Here is an 18724-nt window from a genome sequence, read left to right as displayed (position 1 = left end):
TCAGTCACTTAAACATTAAAGAGGTAGTGCTATGTGTAAACTTAAGGATCATAGAAGATTAGGGTTGGAAGGGACCTCAGGAGGTCATCTCGTCCAACCCCCTGCTCAAAGCAGAACCAACACCAACTAAATCATCCCAGCCAGGGCTTTGTCAAGCTGGGTATTAAAAACCTCTAAAAATGAAGATTTCACCACCTCCCTAGGTAACCCATTTCAGTGCTTCACCACCCTCCTAGTGAAATAGTGTTTCCTAATATCCAACCTAGACCTCCGCCACTGCAACTTGAGACCATTCCTCCTTTTTCTGTCATCTGCCACTACTGAGAAGAGCCTAGCTCCATTCTCTTTGGGACCCCCCCCTTCAGGTAGTTGAAGGCTGCTATCAAATCTCCCCACTCCTCTTTTCTGCAGACTAAATAAGCGCAGTTCCCTCAGCCTCTCCTCATAAGTCATGTGCCCCAGCCCCCTGATCATTTTTGTTGCCCTGCGCTGGACTCTCTCCAATTTGTCCACATCCTTTCTATAGCGGGGGGCTCAAAACTGGATACAATACTCCAGATGTGGCCTCACCAGTGCCAAATAGAGGGGAATAATCACTTCCCTCAATCTGCTGGCAATGCTCCTACTAATGCAGCCCAATATGCCGTTAGCCTTTTGGGCAACAAGGGTACACTGACTCATATCCAGCTTCTTGTCCACTGTAATCTCCAGGTCCTTTTCTGCAGACCTGCCGCTTAGCCAGTCAGTCCCCAGCCTGTAGCAGTGTAGACTAATTTCCTCTGGATCTTCACCCCATGACAGCATTTTACAGCTGGCTAGAATGGTGCATCATTGGTTGAGAGGAGAGTTTTGTCTAAGGTATTGGCCACTTGCTGAGGCAACATGCCAAGCGAGGTCAGTGATCTCATGCAGTACGGCAAACATTTCCTGACTGTGCTTTGTGTGGGTGGACTGGCACAGGGAGAAGGAGCTCATTTTTCAAAAGCTGTTTTTCAGAAGCAAAACATTGAAGAGAGATATTTCTTCTCAGTATGTTGAGAGCGAGAGAGAAGAAACACTTTATTTGCTGAAACCTCAGGTACCAAATTTCATTGTGAAGAAAAAACTTTTGTAGTGGAGTTTTCGGCTTTTGAGAATCATGAGTTTCATAGATATTAAGGTCAGAAGGGACCATTATGATCATCTAGTCTGACCTCCTGCACAACGCAGGCCACAGAATCTCACCCACCCACTCCTGCGAAAAACCTCTCACCTATGTATGAGCTACTGAAGTCCTCAAATCGTGGTTTAAAGACTTCAAGGAGCAGAGAATCCTCCAGCAAGTGACACGTGCCCCATGCTACAGAGGAAGGCAAAAAACCTCCAGGGCTTCTTCCAGTCTGTACTGGAGGAAAACTCCTTCCCGACCCCAAATATGGTGATCAGCTAAACCCTGAGCATATGGGCAAAATTCACCAGCCAGATACTACAGAAAATTCTTTCCTGGGTAACTTTTCCCCATCCCATCCAACATCCCATCACAGGCCATTGGGCCTATTTACCATGAATATTTAAAGATCAATTAATTGCCAAAATCATGTTATCCCATCATACCATCTCCTCCATAAACTTATGGAGTCTAATCTTAAAGCCAGATAGGTCTTTTGCCCCCACTGCTTCCCTTGGAAGGCTATTCCAAAACGTCACTCCTCTGATGGTTAGAAACCTTTGTCTAATTTCAGTACTACTGGGAGATGGTTAACTTTGATCGCACGCTTGGCACAGATACAGTAGCATAGACGTGCACAAGTCCATAGGGCCAGATGCGTTGCATCCGAGAGTGCTAAAGGAATTGGCGGATGTGATCGCAGAGCCATTGGCCATTATCTTTGAAAACTCATGGCGATCGGGGGAAGTCCTGGAAGATTGGAAAAAGGCTAATGTAGTGTCCATCTTTAAAAAAGGGAAGAAGGAGGATCCTGGGAACTACAGGCCAGTCAGCCTCACCTCAGTCCCCGGAAAAATCATGGAGCATGTCCTCAAGGAATCAATTCTGAAACACTTAGACGAGAGGAAAGTGATCAGGAACAGTCAGCATGGATTCACCAAGGGAAAGTCATGCCTGACTAATCTAATTGCCTTCTATGATGAGATAACTGGTTCTGTGGATGAAGGGAAAGCAGTGGACATGTTATTCCTCGACTTTAGCGAAGCTTTTGACACGGTCTCCCACAGTATTCTTGTCAGCAAGTTAAAGAAGTATGGGCTGGATGGATGCACTACAAGGTGAGTAGAAAGTTGGCTAGATTGTCAGGCTCAACGGGTAGTGATCAATGGCTCCATGTCTAGTTGGCAGCCGGTATCTAGCGGAGTGCCCCAAGGGTCGGTCCTGGGGCTGGTTTTGTTCAATATCTTCATAAATGATCTGGAGGATGGTGTGGATTGCACCCTCAGCAAGTTTGTGGATGACACTAAACTGGGAGGAGTGGTAGATATGCTGGAGGGGAGGGATAGATACAGAGGGACCTAGACGAATTGGAGGATTGGGCCAAAAGAAATCTGATGAGGTTCAGCAAGGACAAGTGCAGAGTCCTGCACTTAGGACGGAAGAATCCAATGCACCGCTACAGACTAGGGACCGAATGGCTAGGCAGCAGTTCTTCGGAAAAGGACCTAGGGGTGACAGTGGACGAGAAGCTGGATATGAGTCAGCAGTGTGCCCTTGTTGCCAAGAAGGCCAATGGCATTTTGGGGTATATAAGTAGGGGCATTGCCAGCAGATTGAGGGACATGATCGTTCCCCTCTATTCGACATTGGTGAGGCCTCATCTGAAGTACTGTGTCCAGTTTTGGGCCCTACACTACAAGAAGGATGTGGAGAAATTGGAGAGAGTCCAGCGAAGGGCAACAAAAATGATTAGGGGACTGGAACACATGAGTTATGAGGAGAGGCTGAGGGAACTCGGATTGTTTAGTCTGCGGAAGAGAAGAATGAGGGGGGATTTGATAGCGGCTTTCAACTACCTGAAAGGTGGATCCAAAGAGGATGGATCTAGACTATTCCCAGTGATAGCAGATGACAGGACAAGGAGTAATGGTCTCAAGTTGCAGTGGGGGAGGTTTAGGTTGGATATTAGGAAAAACTTTTTCACTAGGAGGGTAGTGAAACACTGGAATACATTACCTAGGGAGGTGGTGGAATCCCCTTCCTTAGAAGTTTTTAAAGTCAGGCTTGACAAAGCCCTGGCTGGGATGATTTAGTTGGGATTGGTCCTGCTCTGGGCAGGGGGTTGGACTAGATGGCCTCCAGAGGTCCCTTCCAACTCTGTTGTTCTATGATTCTAATCAGAACATTAATGAGGAGTGTTCTTAAAAATATGCGAAACAAAAACCTTAGCATAATTTGTCCTTAACCTGTGGTTGTGTTTGTACCTGCACTTGAAAAATGACATATTTGAAATTGGGGGTGGGATTTTTGAAAATGCACATGGTAGGTTTAACTCTGCTTCCACAGAACTCAACGGGATATCTGCCATTGACTTCAGTGGGGTCAGTCAGCCCAGCACATAATGCTTTGAAAATGCCACCCTGAGGGTCAAATATGCCCACTGTCCTGTCCCTTGAAACTGATGTTGGATAAGGGTTTTTGTCCAGATGTGACCAGGATCAGCTAAATTCTATAACCTTTGCACCACTGAGGGATTTTCTACACTTCAAATGCGGCAGCAGCAGAGCTGTAGCGTATCAATAAAGACAATACCTACCCTGATGGGAGGAGTTATCCCATTGGCGTAAGTACTCCACAGTGGTGCAAGTAAAATCCATTTCTTATCGGTATGGGGGCAGGGCACCAGCTAAGGGAGGCATGTGACCTCCCAACATAACCCTCCATGTGACTCCTCCCCACCTGGGGCTCCCACGCTTTCTCTGTCCCTTCCCCATGTTACCTGGGGTGGGGCTCTGTCCTCCTCCTGCTGCACCGGGAACTGCAGTGGGGAAAGGCGCAGAAGGAAAAATGGAGATGCAGCTGCGTGGAAGGGCAGTGGGCAGGGCTGGGAGTTCTGCTCCTTTCTCTGCTGGGAGGGGCAGCAGCACGTGGGGAAAGAAGCAGAATGCCAGCAGCTCCTCCAGCAGCTGCACTGCCCCCAGCCTCGCTCCCCCATCCCAGCCCTGTCCTCCTGTAGTACACAGACGGAGGAGAGACAGCTGGCGTGGCGCTGCCCAGTGGCCCCACCTTCTGCTCCTCTCCTTGCTGCAGCTCCGGAGAGCCCTGCAGTTCAAGGGCCAGCTCTCCCGGGAGCTGCAGCGGGGAAAGGAACAGAACCCCCAGCCCCACCCCTTGCCCTTCACGGTGCTGCGTCTCCATTCTTCCTTCTGCTCCTTTCCCCACTGCTCATCCCAGAACCCCTAGCCCTCTCCTCTAGGGGGTCTACTGCTGTGTCTTTCCGATACGCTGTACCAGCTATAAATAGTGTGCTGGTACGGCCTACTTGCACTGCTGGTAGACCACCTCCCCAAGAGGAGGTAGCTAGGTTGACAGAAGAATTCTCCCAACAACTAGCACTGTCTACACTGCGGGTTAGATGTGTTTACCTGCATCACTCAGGGGATTTTTCACACTCTGAGAGATAATTATACCAATCTAATTTCCTAGTGTAGACCAGGCCCATGTTCATGAGGTGAAGATGTTTTGCTACCATGGAGAATGAATACAGGTGTCCATGTCCACACCAGCAAGAAAATTATTTCCAACAGCAGCTGAGTAAGAGTAAGGCAGCTGCTGTACTTGACACCTAGTATCCCATATGTCTGTTTCAAGTGCACAAAGAGCTTTGTTCTTCCAGCCCTAAAATGGAGAAGACAATAAGACTTACCATGCTTTATGGGGATGTTGTGAGGCCTCATTAACTTATGTTTCACTTTTTGAAATCATTGGCTGGAAGTTGCGTTGGCTTCATTTGGATTACTCTAGTGAATAAGGGCTTGCAAGATTGGGTCCTATTACTGTATAACAAGGTGTAAGGCTATTCCTCTGAGGGAGTTCGTCACGGCTACAAAATTAAGCCGGAGAGGCTTCTGCAGTGCTGAAAGGCTATGGTACCGTCAATAAAGATGTCCTACTTGTTCTTCAGGATTCAGCTTATTGCATCAATGATACTTCCTTTCACCTACCTTTCATCTGTCTTGTCTGTGTAGACTGGAAGTAGCTACCGGCTGTCAATACAGCACTTAGGCAAAGGGGCCATAGCTCAGATTTAACCTCCAAGTGTTACTATCGTATAAATAACCGCACATTACCTAAACGATGGGGAAGACATAATAATATGATCATGAGATTTCTACCATGAAATGTCTCTTGCATTTCAGAAGCTAATACCCCTACATACACACACTACTCTGTAACTGTGCTTATTATCATAATTCAAACATTAAGCACAGACAATGTATTCATAATATTAGTGTGATATTTCAGAGTTCTCCTTTCCGCACTTTTGAAATGTCAAAAAATTTTCATTCTGGAGTTTGCATTTTTAGTGTTATCTCTATTCATCACACTAAATTATATTTCCTCTCTTTCTGATGTGCATATCCACTGGGGTTCACAATTTTCCCTCTATTATCCAAGATTAAATTTCTCAAAATTGTGTTTTCTCTTTCAAATAAGAATGACCATACAGTATGATATTGCGTCTTCTCTGGGAGTATTAGATTTCTCAACAGATAAAATATAGATGCTATTAGAGAACACTGACTTTGTTTTTAAACTATAAACAGTAATGGATAAAATTGGTAACATGGACCTTTTTAAAGCAAATTTTATCTCGTTCTAATGTCCCCAATAATACTTTAGCTCAGTCTGAGATGGAAATTAATTTTACATAATAGGAAGAGAGAGATTCATGAAGGTCTCAAAGAATATATCTTCCAATATATGTCCCTGAGGAGAGTAGTTCTATTGTCTCGCAAGACTATTCCATTCTCTGTGGTAAATGACTAATGATGATATATTACTGGATTTGTGTTAGATCTTCCACATACATGAAAAGGTATCCAGGTCTGAGGGATAATTATTGCAATTACTGTATGTGCTAGTTTTATAATTGGGTATAAAAGTACACTGGATATGGAAAGCAGTATTTTAGTCTAGGCTAAGGTCCTTGTATATTTGGAAGGCAGGTATTTATCAGAGGTTTTTATGGTGCCGAGCAGCACTATAACTTTTATCAAAGTAAGATCTGTAAGGGTGAAATTAATTGCAAAGCCCACTATATAGCCCTTGTCAATATTTAAGTTATACACTAGGACTGTGTGCTGCTGTTGGGGAAGGGGAGGGAGAGGGAAGTGAAGTGGCCATGCATGGTGGACCTCTACTGCTCCCATGTATTGTGGAATAGGTTCTGAACTGCTCTGAATATGTGAGTGTGGAGGGGCTGTTTTCTGGGTGTGGGGCAGCACTGGATCTGCAAATGTACACAGAACCAGAAGTTAGAGGCTGATGGCCTACCCCCTAGACTGGAGGGTTGTTATTAACCTGCCCTCCTCCTCCCCACTCCCCAATGTCCTCTGCAGAACTGGAGCAAAAAAACCCAAATTACTCTGGGCTTTATATACAGCACTCACACACTTCAACCTCAAAGGAGTTAAAATAACTCATAAAATGCAGAGTTCTGTTCTGACTTGTGTGCAGGGACCTCTCTGGATACAGAATAGAAAAAAGGTGGGGCTGAGTGTGGGAGGAGCAAATGGAATGGGACAGGGTAGACCTGTGTAATGCAAGGGAGAAGTGAAACAAAGAGAAGCTGGGCTGGGAAACAGTAAATAGTGGTACTAGAATGGAGATAGTGCTACCGTCTTTTGTGAAGCACTTTTGAGATCCATGGCTGAGAAGCTCTGTGCTGGTAAGAGCAAAGTATTACTAGTTATTGGTATTGCAGGAGTGCCCAAAGGGCCAGGATAGGCACTGCACAAACACATAAAAGCACCAAGTAAATTTAGATAGTTTAGTTAGTGACTAACTTCCACTCTCACTAAGATCATATGAACATAAAAATGGCCATACTGAGTCACACCAGTGGTCCATCTAACCTAGTATCCTGTCTTCTGACACTGGCCAATGCCAGATGCTTCAAAGGGAATGAACAGAACAGGATCAAGTGATCTGTACCCTGTTGTCCAGTCTCAGTATTATGCAGTCAGAAGCCTGACCGTCTTGGCTAATAGCCATTGATACACCTATCTTCCATGAATGTATCTAATTATTTGTTGAATCCAGTTATAGTTTTGGCCTTCACAACATCCCCTGGCAACAAGTTCCACAGGTTGATTGCGTGTAGTGTGAAGAAATACTTTCTTTGTTTCTTTTAAACCTGCCTATTAATTTCATTGAGTGACCTCTGGTTCTTGTGTTATGTGAAGGGGTAACACTTCCTTATTCACTGTCTCCACACCATTCATAATTTTACAGACTTCTATTGTATCCCGCGTTAGTTATCTCTTATCCAAGCTGAATAGTCCCAATCTTTGTAGTGTCTCCTCATATGTGAGCTATTCCATACCATTGACGACAATTTTTGTTGCCCTTCTCTGAACCTTTTCCATATCTAATATATATATGATTAGATATGGAATCTACTATATTTAGATGGGGCAACCAGAACTACATGCAGTATTCCAGGTGTTTATATTTATATAGTGGCATCATGATATTTTCTGTCTTATTATCATCTATCCCTTTCTGAATGGTTCCTATCATTCTGTTAGCTTTTTTGACTGCTCCTGCATATTGAGCGGATGTTTTCAGAGAACTATCCACAATGACTCCAAGATCTTTCTTTAGTGATACCAGCTAATTTAGATTCCATCATTTTGTATGTATAGTTGGGATTATGTTTTCCAATGCAAATTACTTTGCAGTTAACAGCATTGAATTTCATCTGCCATTTTGTTGCCCGGTTACCCAGTTTTGTGAGATCCCTTTGTAATTCTTCACAGTCTGCTTTGGACCTCCCTATCTTGAGTAATTTAGTATTATCTGCAAACTTTGCCACCTCCCTAGGGTTGCCAATTTTGGTTGGATGTATTCCTGGAGGTTTCATCACATGACATAATCTTTAATTCCTGGAGATTCCAGAACAGTTCTGGAGGGTTGGCAAACCTACACATCACTGTTTACCCCTTTTTCCAGATCATTTAGGAAGATGTTGAACAGCACTCGTTCCAGTACAGATCCCTGGGGGACACTGCTATTTACCTCTCTCCATTCTGAAAACTGATAATTTATTTCTACCCTTTGTTTCCTATCTTTTAACCAGTTCCCAATTTATGAGAGCACCTTCCCTCTTATCCCATGACTGTTTGCTTAAGAGCCTTTGGTGAGGGACCTTGTCAAAGGCTTTCTGAAACTCCAAGTACACTATCGCCACTGAATCCTCCTTGTCCACATGCTTGTTGATCCCCCTCAAAGAATTTTAATAGATTGGTGAGGATGATTTCCCTTTACAAAGGCTGTGTGGACTCTTCCCCATCAAATCATGTTAATTGATGTGTCTAATAATTCTGTTCTTTACTATAGTTTCAATCAGTTTGCCTGGTACTGAAGTTAGGCTTACTAGCCTATAATTGCCAGGATCACCTCTGGAGCCTTTCTAAAATATTGGCATCATATTAGCTATCCTCCAGTCAACTGGTGTAGAAGCTGATTTAAGTGATAAATTACATACCACAGTTAGTAGTTCTGCAATTTCATATTTGAGTTCCTTCAGAGCTCTTGGGTGAATACCATCAGATCCTGGTGACTTACTACTGTTTAATTGATCAATTTGCTCCAAAACGTCCTCTGACATGTCAATCTGGAACAGTTCCTCAGATTTGTCACCTAAAAAGAATGGCTCATGTGTGGGGAATCTCCCTCACATCTTCTGTAGTGAAGACCAATGGAAACAATTCATTTAGCTTCTCTGCAATGGCTTTGTCTTCCTTGAGTGCTCCTTTAGCACCTTCATCATCCAGTGGCCCCACTGATAGTTTGGCAGGCTTCCTGCTTCTGATGTACTTTAAAAAAAATGCTGTGAATTTTTTTCAGTCTTTTGCTAGTTGCTCTTAAATTCTTTTTTGGCCTACCTAAATTGCACTTTTACATTTGACTTGCCAGAGCTTATGCTCCTTTCAATTTTCTTCAGTAGGATTTGACTTCCAATTTTTGAACTATGCCTTTTTGCCTCTAACCACTTTTTTTACTCTGTTTAGCCATGATGCTATTTTTTTGGTCATCTTATTCTTTTTAATTTGGGGTATACATTTAACTTGGTGTTTTTAAACAGTTTCCATCCAGCTTGTAGGCATTTCACTCTTGTGACTGTTCCTTTTAATTTCTGTTTAACTAGTGTGACACTCTATACCTCAGGGGAGCACCATATAACCCCCGTATTCCTCATTTTTATACAATTGTGATATTTCGTATAACACAGGCCATGTGAGGTATTGTGGGAAAGGTTATGATCTGCTGAAAGCCATTGTTCTATCTAAATATGTATATCATTAGTGCATATGAAGTTGTATGGTTGTCACTAAAATATGTTGAGAGTTGGGGAATCACCCAGATATTAGCTCCCCAGCGACAACAACAAGGGAGGTAACCAACACCTGGGCAGGTGTAAACAACCATCAACAGCCATTGTCCAGCAAGGGAGTTACAAGTCAATGACTCACTTGCACAAGGCCACAAGAGGTGAATTGCTCAACCTTGCCTGGTGACTCAGCAATGCCCACCAATCATGCCTGGACTTGTGTTCTCCAAGCACATGAACTGAGGATATAAAATAGGACACATAGGCCATATGGTTTGTCCTTTCTCCTCTCCCACCTACATTGAAGTCAACGAGAATGCTGAAGCTAAGGACAGTGATCCCCAGGCATATGAAAGACTATAACCAACGTGTAGTATCCAGTGGGATGAGGAAAAACTGCTTAGTCCAGATATTGCCTAGTCTAATAAGGTTGAGAATTTAGACTCCGTGCTTATCTTTTATTTTCCTTTGGTAACTACTTTGACTTTTGCCTGTCACTTATAATCACTTAAAATCCATCTTTTGTAATCAGTAAACTTACTTTAGTGTTTATCCTTACCAGTGAGTTTGACTGAAGTGCTTGGTAAATCTGCTCCGGTTATGAAGACTGGTATATGTCCACTTTCCATTGATGAAGTGGTGAACCAATTCATAAACTTGCATTGTTCGAGAAAGGGTCCTGAACAGTGCAAGACAGTATATTCCGGTGAATCAAGGCTGGGAGCTAGGGGATTTGGCTGATACCTTTCTCTGTATGATCTGTGAGTGTCTCTGGATGTGGGGCTCCACATGTGTTTGTACTGAGTGGTAACAGCACGTGGAGGGGTTTGCTTCTCGTCACCAGTAAGGCATTGAGAGACAACCCAGATTAGTGAGTTAAGGTGGTACAGTGGTCCACAGTCCCAGGTTGCACCCTGGGGATTCCATCACAACTAATTTCCTCATTTTTTGTAGTTCCCCTTTCTGGAATTAAATGCTACTGTGATGGGCTTCTTTGGTATTTCCTACCCACCCCACAGGTATTCAATTTAATTATTTAATGGTCGCTATTACCAAGCGGTTCAACTATATTCACCTCTTGGACCAGATCCTGTGCTCCACTTAAGACTAAATCAAGAATTGCCTCTCCTCTTGTGGGATTCAGGACTAGCTGCTCCAAGAAGCAGTCATTAAATAGAACTATACAGAATGTTTTAAAGAACTTGTATTTGATCAAACTTTACCCTTTTTTAAAGCGCTTCTAGATCCTTGAATGTATGTACTTCTTATCCTTAAATGGTAAGTGCTCTTAAAAACTGAAAAGTGTTGCTATAGGCAAAGCTGGCAGTGATGCCTACAGTTAAGGTTGCCTAACACTTTCCACCTTTATAAGGCCCTGTTTTCTGTTGCTTATAACTTTGCTAAAATTTAACATTTGGGCTGAAATTTTCCACGGCATGTGTCTGCCTCAGTCTGAATTGTTTTGGAAAGGTTCAGCAAAGTCAGTCCAGTCATTTCAGAGAAAGAGGCTAGGGGAATATACCTTGTCTTGCCAATGTTGAAAACCATTCTTATAACTATTTAGTTGAGAAGCTCTAGCACCTCATTGCTTTGGAGCAGAGGTGTGAAATTTGGCAGCAGGGGTTGCTCTGGAGTCAGAGGTACCTCTTTACTATTCCTGTTAAAGTCCATAAAATTTGGCCAAGTTATAAGCCTCTGAAAATTTCCATTTCCACCTGCTGAGTAGAGGTTTGTCAGTTTTGCAGTTAAATTCTCTGCAAATTCTGTCTGTACTGAGCATGCTCCAAGGCTGCAGTCACTGAACAGGGACTTTCCCAGCTATTGCTCCTCCTGGTTGCTAGGGCCACTCTGACACCAGGCACTGGAACTGAGAGCAGGAAGATTGTCTTTTCAGGGCTCTTAATTCTCCTGCTGTTGGTGCCTAGGTAACATGGAAGAGGTAGAAGCATCTGGACTCAAAAGGAGAGCTTTGTGGAGCAGAAGAAGACACAGGCGGACTAGAGGGTGGGGACATGAGCAAAGGAAGGCTGTGGTAGGCTGAGTGGAGGGGGATAGGAACAGGTCAAAAAGAGGGTATGCTGGGGAGACGTGCTAAGGAGAGGGCTGTGAAGGAGAGGGGCAGAAGGGTCTGTAGCCAATTGCAGCACATTTTCTTCCAGAACCTGGAAGTGAACTGAGTCTCAACATTCACCTGCTGTGCTGTGCTGCAAATATCTGGAAAAAAAAAACCCAAATCCACTAGCACAATGCATGTCGTCTCCTCTTCCGGTGGCTGGCATATATAGATGGTAAGAGCCTACTACAGGTATCTGTTATTCCCTTAGCTCAAGTGGTAGAGGTCTGCGCTGTGGATCTAAAAGTTCCAACTCTGATGATGATCCATTAAAGCCTATTGGACCAAGTGATGAGGACATGTGTGCAACTCTCCAAATACATTCAAAAAACTGGGTTAAAGTAAAGGTTGCAAAGTCAAACACTCATACGTTGTATAATACCCAATGAAGGGGTATTGTCTGTCCAATCTTAATTTGCCTCCTTCTGTGTATGCATTTTGATATGGTCTTTATCTGATCACACACAGAAGGGATGGTACTTTGGGAATGAATCAGGGTTGTATAGGGAGTGAGGCTATAGGACCACAGCTTCATTTGTTGCACAGGTTGGAAAGTAGAATGAGGCAGCGGACTGCAGCATGACGGTGTCATGGTTAAAGCAGTGGAATGCCACCTTGGAGCATTGATTCTATTCCTGCCTCTGCCATAGAGTGCCTGCATGATGCCGGGTAAAGGTATGTCTGCACTACAGGGACTATACTGACATAGCTATAGTGCTGTAGCTATGCTGGCATATCCCTGTAGCATAGATGCAGCCTACACCAATAGATTTCGCCATCGGTGTAGGAAAGCCACCTTCCTGAGCAATCATAACTAGGTTGACGTTCTTTTTGACAACTTTGTCCTTAATCTCTGTGCCTCAATTTTTCATCTATAAAATGGGAATCATAGTACCATTTCATCTTATGGGGTACTGGGAAAAGAAATTCCTTAACATTTGTGAAGCAGTCAGATACTGCAATGATGAGCATCACAGAAGAAAACTGAGGAAATTTAATAATTCTATATACAGTGCAGGGTTTGGATGGTGTGCAGTAAACTAATGCATGGGGCCACACATAAAATACTGAAGATAGGTAGTTATTCAATATATATTTTTCTGTTCAGTGAGCTCTGTCCATTCTGTGCACTCAATGAGGGAGTTGTCCTGTACAAACAATAGTATGTGATCATGGAATTAAAGACTGTATCATAGTGCACAAGGAGGGAACCTTCATTCTGCTGTTCTTAAGTTCTGACTGCCTGACTTTGAAACCTTAATGTCCTTTAACATAGTTTTTAATGTAATATATAGACTGATAATTGAATCACTGGTGAATGAAAGCTAACACCACCCATGTGAGGATAGTACGTATTATTGTATGGTGCTCTATTCTGATCAAGAATCACTGCTGCTGAGTGATGCTTCTTCTGGAATCATCTAGTGATAGTTAGAATGATACAGCTGAAATACTAGAAGACACTTGAGGGAAGGAAGAAACAGATATTACTTACATAATTTGAACATTCTGAATATATGAACTAATTGGAGTTGACGTGTCACATGTAACTGGAAAGGTAATTTTCTCTGGATTTGCAATAAAGTCTTGAAGTTGACCCATAACCTGATGTCACACAGTACTTATGATCTCAGTGTAGTCAAATGAACGATGGTTGATTTGCTAGAAGATAATTAATTTTCAGGAATAAACTCAAATAGTAGAACTCATTCATTTGTAAAACTTTCCAAAAGCCTAGTGTGAGTATTTGTGCCCTTGATACATGCACACACAATCCTGTTAACGCCCATAGAATTCAACATGCAGATCATGGAACAGCCTATTGAATAGTCTCTCAAGCAAGCTGTGGGAAGCCCCTCACTTTGAATAATTAAAACTAGACTGAACAAAGTACTAGAAAGTATTCTTCGGGGGCTAGTCCTTCACTGCAGAGAGATGGCCTAGATGACCTTGGCTTTCTCAGTCTCTGTATAATGTGATATGTTACAGTATCTTATTTTTCAGATAGAGGAGGATTTCAGAAGCTGCAAGTGCTAAAGTGAACCTATTATCTGAGGATTGGGACAGCCATGCAGGCCATTTAAAAAGGTTTTGCTACTTCAGTGCAAGGAGTAAAAGCAGCTATTTTGCTCCTTGTCCACCTGGAAGTGACTTCTTATAAAAAACATACTAGTCCTGGGACAAACTTTCAGCAGAGAAACTTCTAGGAAAAAATCAGCGGTGCCGGGTTGATACGCCCTGTCACACAGTCGTTGGGATTCTCTGTCGAGTCAAATGATTGTGATTGGGGAACTCAGGCACCTGCTTTGATTTGAAGCCCCCACTTCCCTTTTCTTAGGTTCATAACTTTGTGAATCGTTTAGTTTAGGGGTCTTCTGTGTTCAGGATCTATCCGTAGCTGATTTTCTTTTTTCCGAAGAAAGATTGTGCATGATCCCTTCAGCTGTTTGAGTTGTAGGAATATGTGAATAATACTCTCCTTGTTTTAAAAAGCCATGCATTTTTATACAGAGCTACAGCAAAAAATAATTGAAGTTTGAAAACTTGGCATGGGCATGTTCCTCACTGAGAATGAATACCTGTACTAATGGTACTATTGATTTTCATATTTAAGTAAATACTTTTTGTGGGGGGAGTAACTTAAATGAAGCTGCTATAGAATCTGGAGTCTGAAGCCACTAAGTGCTGTAGAATCGGGGAAACTTGCAGCAGAATTCAGGTTCAGCTTGCCTTGGGGTACTTGGGGTCTTTATTTGTAGTTTAAAGTTAAAAGCCAGAGGAATCCTGTGACACACTGTACCTCAAAATAACACTCTGTAGCCCCCATATTCACCACTTGTATATGGTTATGATATATTTTGTACAAAGTATGCCTTGTGAGATATCATTTGAAAAGTCATAATTTACTGAACATCATTGTCCACTTAAAACGTGTATATTGTCATTGTATATGAAGTTATGAAATGTTGCTACGTGTTTGTTACTGAAACAAGTGAGTTTGGGGAATGCCCAGGAACTAGCTCCTTGGAGATAACAAAGGAACTGCAAACAAAGGCCTTGCATGTCATCCCCAGAGATGGCTCCAGCCTTACGTATACAAAAGGTGTGAGCAAGAAATACACAATTCACCTGAAAGACGCTTTGAATCTCACATATACAGGAGACTGTTTTGTCCCCACCCCATTGGGTGGGTATTCCTCAAAGAGAGGAGGAGAGTATAAAATAAGAGACAGTGACATCATCATTTTACCTCCCCTCCCCCTCCTCTACTCATAGAGCAAGGTCGTTTGGAAGACAAAGGAGGATCATTGAACTAGTGTGGTGGCTCTCAACCTTTCCAGACTACTGTACCCCTTTCAGGAGTCTTATTTGTCTTGTATATCCCCAGGTTTCACCTCACCTAAAAACTACTTGCTTACAAAATCAGATATAAAAATACAAGTGTCACAGCACATTACTACTGAAAATGGCTTAATCTCTCATTTTTACCATCTCATTATAAAATAAATCAACTGGAATGTAAATATTGTAGTTGCATTTGCAGTGTATAGTGTATATAGAGCAGTATAAACAAGTCATTATACGAAATGTTAGTTTGTACTGACTTCGCTAGGGCTTTTTCTGTAGCCTGTTGTAAAACTAGGCAAATAGCTAGATGAGTTGATGTAACCCTTGGAAGACCTCTGCATACCCCCATATCTGCTGGGGATCCAGCCTGCGAACTGTGAACTGCCTACAGTGTCTGGTTAGGTGAGACAGTTGCTTATTTCAAATTTTACTTCGTTTGGTAAAGTTTAGGAATTAGATTGCTATTTTATAATTCTATTTCTTATTGTAACCAATTCTGATATTTTATGCCTGTATCATTTATAATCTATCTTTCTATACTTAATAACTTGTTTTAATATTTTATCTAAACCCATAAGCTTTGACTGAAGTGGTTGGGGAATCTTTGCTCAGGTTAACAAGGACTGGTGCATATTCATTTTCTTTGGTTAAAATGATGGAGTTGAGTTTACACTTTCCAAGGGGTTCTTGAACAGTGTAAGATGCACATTTCTGGGGTGCAAGGCTGGGGGGATTTGCGGGTGTCTCTCTGTAAACAGTTCATGAGTGGCTGGAAGAGCTTTCACGTAACTTTGGGTGTCCCTTCACATGCTGATGGCTGTGTGAGAGCAAAGCTGTGTGGAGAGGCTGCTTTTCACTAGCATAGCAATATTAGAGACACCCTGGGCTCAAGAGTTAAGGGGGAAAAATGATTCCCCCGTCCCAGTTGTATCCTGGGGGATGTCTCAAAGCCCCTCTTGCTTTTAATATAATACACGAACAGCCTTTCATATAATATGTGCCGCTGCCAACTACTGGCGTAGGTGAAATGCTCCAGGTAGAAGATTCCATTGGTCTGACAGATAGTTACTCCCAAGACAGCTGCCGCATCCTGACCTCCCCCCAATGTCTGTTGAAACGTGGTGGGCTGAGAAGCTAGTAGGGTTATTGCCTCAGCCAAGGCACCACTCATGGAAGCCCTGACTGGAGGATCACCTGACTTCACCGATGGGTCCAACTACTCTGTTTAAGCCAGAAGGAGGCACAGGAAGTTTGTCTGAGCAACATGGTGATTTCCTGTTGTGGATGCATTGTGCCTGCCTCCTGCACCCAACTCTGTTCCTGATTCCTGCTTGACTCCTGCTTCACCACTGCCTTCGCTCCTGTTCCTACCATGCTCCTGATCCTTGCCTCTCCTATTTGGTGGGAAATAGTCAGCATGGTTTATGTAAAGGGAAATCATGCCTCACCAATCTACTAGAATTCTTTGAGGGGTTCAACAAGCATGCAGACCAAGGGGATCCAGTGGATATAGTGTATTTAGATTTTCAGAAAGCCTTTGACAAGGTCCCTCACCAAAGGCTCTTAAGAAAAATAAGCAGTTATGGGATAAGAGGGAAGGTGCTCTCATGGATTGGTAACTGGTTAAAAGATAGGAAACAAAGGATAGGAATAAATGGTCAGTTTTCAGAATGGAGAGAGGTAAACAGTGGTGTCCCCCAGGGATCTGTACTGGGCCCTGTCCTATTTAACACATTCATAAAGGATCTGGAAAAAGGGGTAAACAGTGAGGTGGCAAAATTTGCAGATGATACAAAACTACTCAAGATAGTTAAGTCCCAGGCAGACTGTGAAGAGCTACAAAAGGATCTCACAAAACTGGATGACTGGGCAACAAAATGGCAGATGAAATTTAATGTTGATAAATGCAAAGTAATGCACATTGGAAAACATAATCTTAACTATACATATACAATGATGGGGTCTAAATTAGCTGTTACCACTCAAGAAAAAGAACTTGGAGTCACTGTGGATAGTTCTCTGAAATCATCCACTCAATGTGCAGCAGCAGCCAAAAAAGCTAACAGAATGTTGGGCATAATCAAGAAAGGGATAAATAATAAGACAGAAGATATCATATTGCCTCAATATAAATCCATGGTACACCCACATCTTGAATACTGCATGCAGATGTGGTCGCCCCATCTCAAAAAAGATATATTGGAATTGGAAAAAGTTCAGAAAAGGGCAACAAAAATGACTGGGGTATAGAAAGGCTTCTATAGGGGTATGAGGAGAGATTAATAAGACTGGGACTTTTCAGCTTGGAAAAGAGGCAACTAAGGGGGGATATGATAGAGGTCTACAAAATCATGAGTGGTTTTGAGAAAGTAAATAAGGAAGTGTTATTTACTCCTTCTCATAATACAAGAACAAGGGGCCACCAAATGAAATTAATAGGTAGCAGGTTTAAAACAAACACAAGAAAATATTTTTTTCACGCAATGCACTGTCAACCTCTGGAACTCCTTGCCAGAGGGTGTTGTGAAGGCCAATACTATAATGGAGTTCAAAAGGGAGCTAGATAGATTCATGGAAGATAGGTCCATAAATGGCTGTTAGCCAGGATGGGCAGGAATGGTGTCCCTAGCCTCTGTTTGCCAGAAGCTGGGATTGGGTGACAGGGCATGGATCACTTGATGATAACCTGTCTGTTCATTACCTTTGGGATACCTGCCATTGGCCACTGTCAGAGGACAGAGGGCTTGATGGACCTTTTGGTCTGACCCAGTATGGCTGTTCTTATGTTCCAGTCATCAGTTACCAGACCCTGAGTCTGGCTTGATCCTTGGCTCAGGAATTTGGTGTCTCACCTGCACTCTGACCCTCAGCATTGATTCCTGGTTTTGACTCTGGCTTTACCCTTGGCTCTGGTAACTGGCAGTTGACTCTGTGCTGATCCTGGGCTTTGTTTCCCAACCTGGATGCCTGCTCCTCCCTCTAGATCCGACTCCTGCTCTGACTAGTAGGCCAGACCACATACATCCCAGTCCAATTCTAGCCACCTCTGGGTTCTATGGCAATTTTATTACAGTGTGCTTTTCTCCTTCCAACATCCCAAACCTCCAGTAATCATTGTGCAAAGATTTGGGGGTCAGGGTGGATAACTGGCTGAACGTGAGCTCCCAATGTGATCCTTGGATGCATAAATGGGAATCTCAAGTAGAAATAGAGGGATATTTTACTTCTGTATTTGGCACTGGTGGAACTGCTGCTGGAATACTGTGTCCAGTTCTAGTGTCCACAATTCACGAAGAATATTGATAAACTGGAGAGGGTTCAGAGAAGAGCCAAAGAAATGATTAAAGGACTAGAAATCATGTCCTATAGTGCTAGACTCAAAGGGTATGTCTACACTGCAATTAAAAACTCGGGGCTGGCCTGTGCCAGCTAACTCAGGCTTGCAGCGCTCAGGCTAAAGGGCTGTTTAATTGAAGTGTAGATGGTTGGGTTCGTGCTGGAGCCCAGGCTCTAGGGCCCTGCAAGTTGGGAGAGTCCCAGAACTCAGGGTGTAGCCCAACCCTGAATGTTTACATTGCAATTAAATAGCCTCTTAGCCCAAGACCCATGAGCCTGAGTCAGCTCAAACAGGTCATCTGCGTGTGTCTAATTGCAGTGTAGACATACCCAAAGAGCTCTGTCTATTTAGCTTAAGAGGTGACTTGATTACAGTCTTTAA

Source organism: Lepidochelys kempii, chromosome 3, assembly GCF_965140285.1.
Source record: "Lepidochelys kempii isolate rLepKem1 chromosome 3, rLepKem1.hap1, whole genome shotgun sequence".
Classification (NCBI taxonomy): domain Eukaryota; kingdom Metazoa; phylum Chordata; order Testudines; family Cheloniidae; genus Lepidochelys; species Lepidochelys kempii.
Note: the sequence above shows the minus strand (reverse complement) of the source record.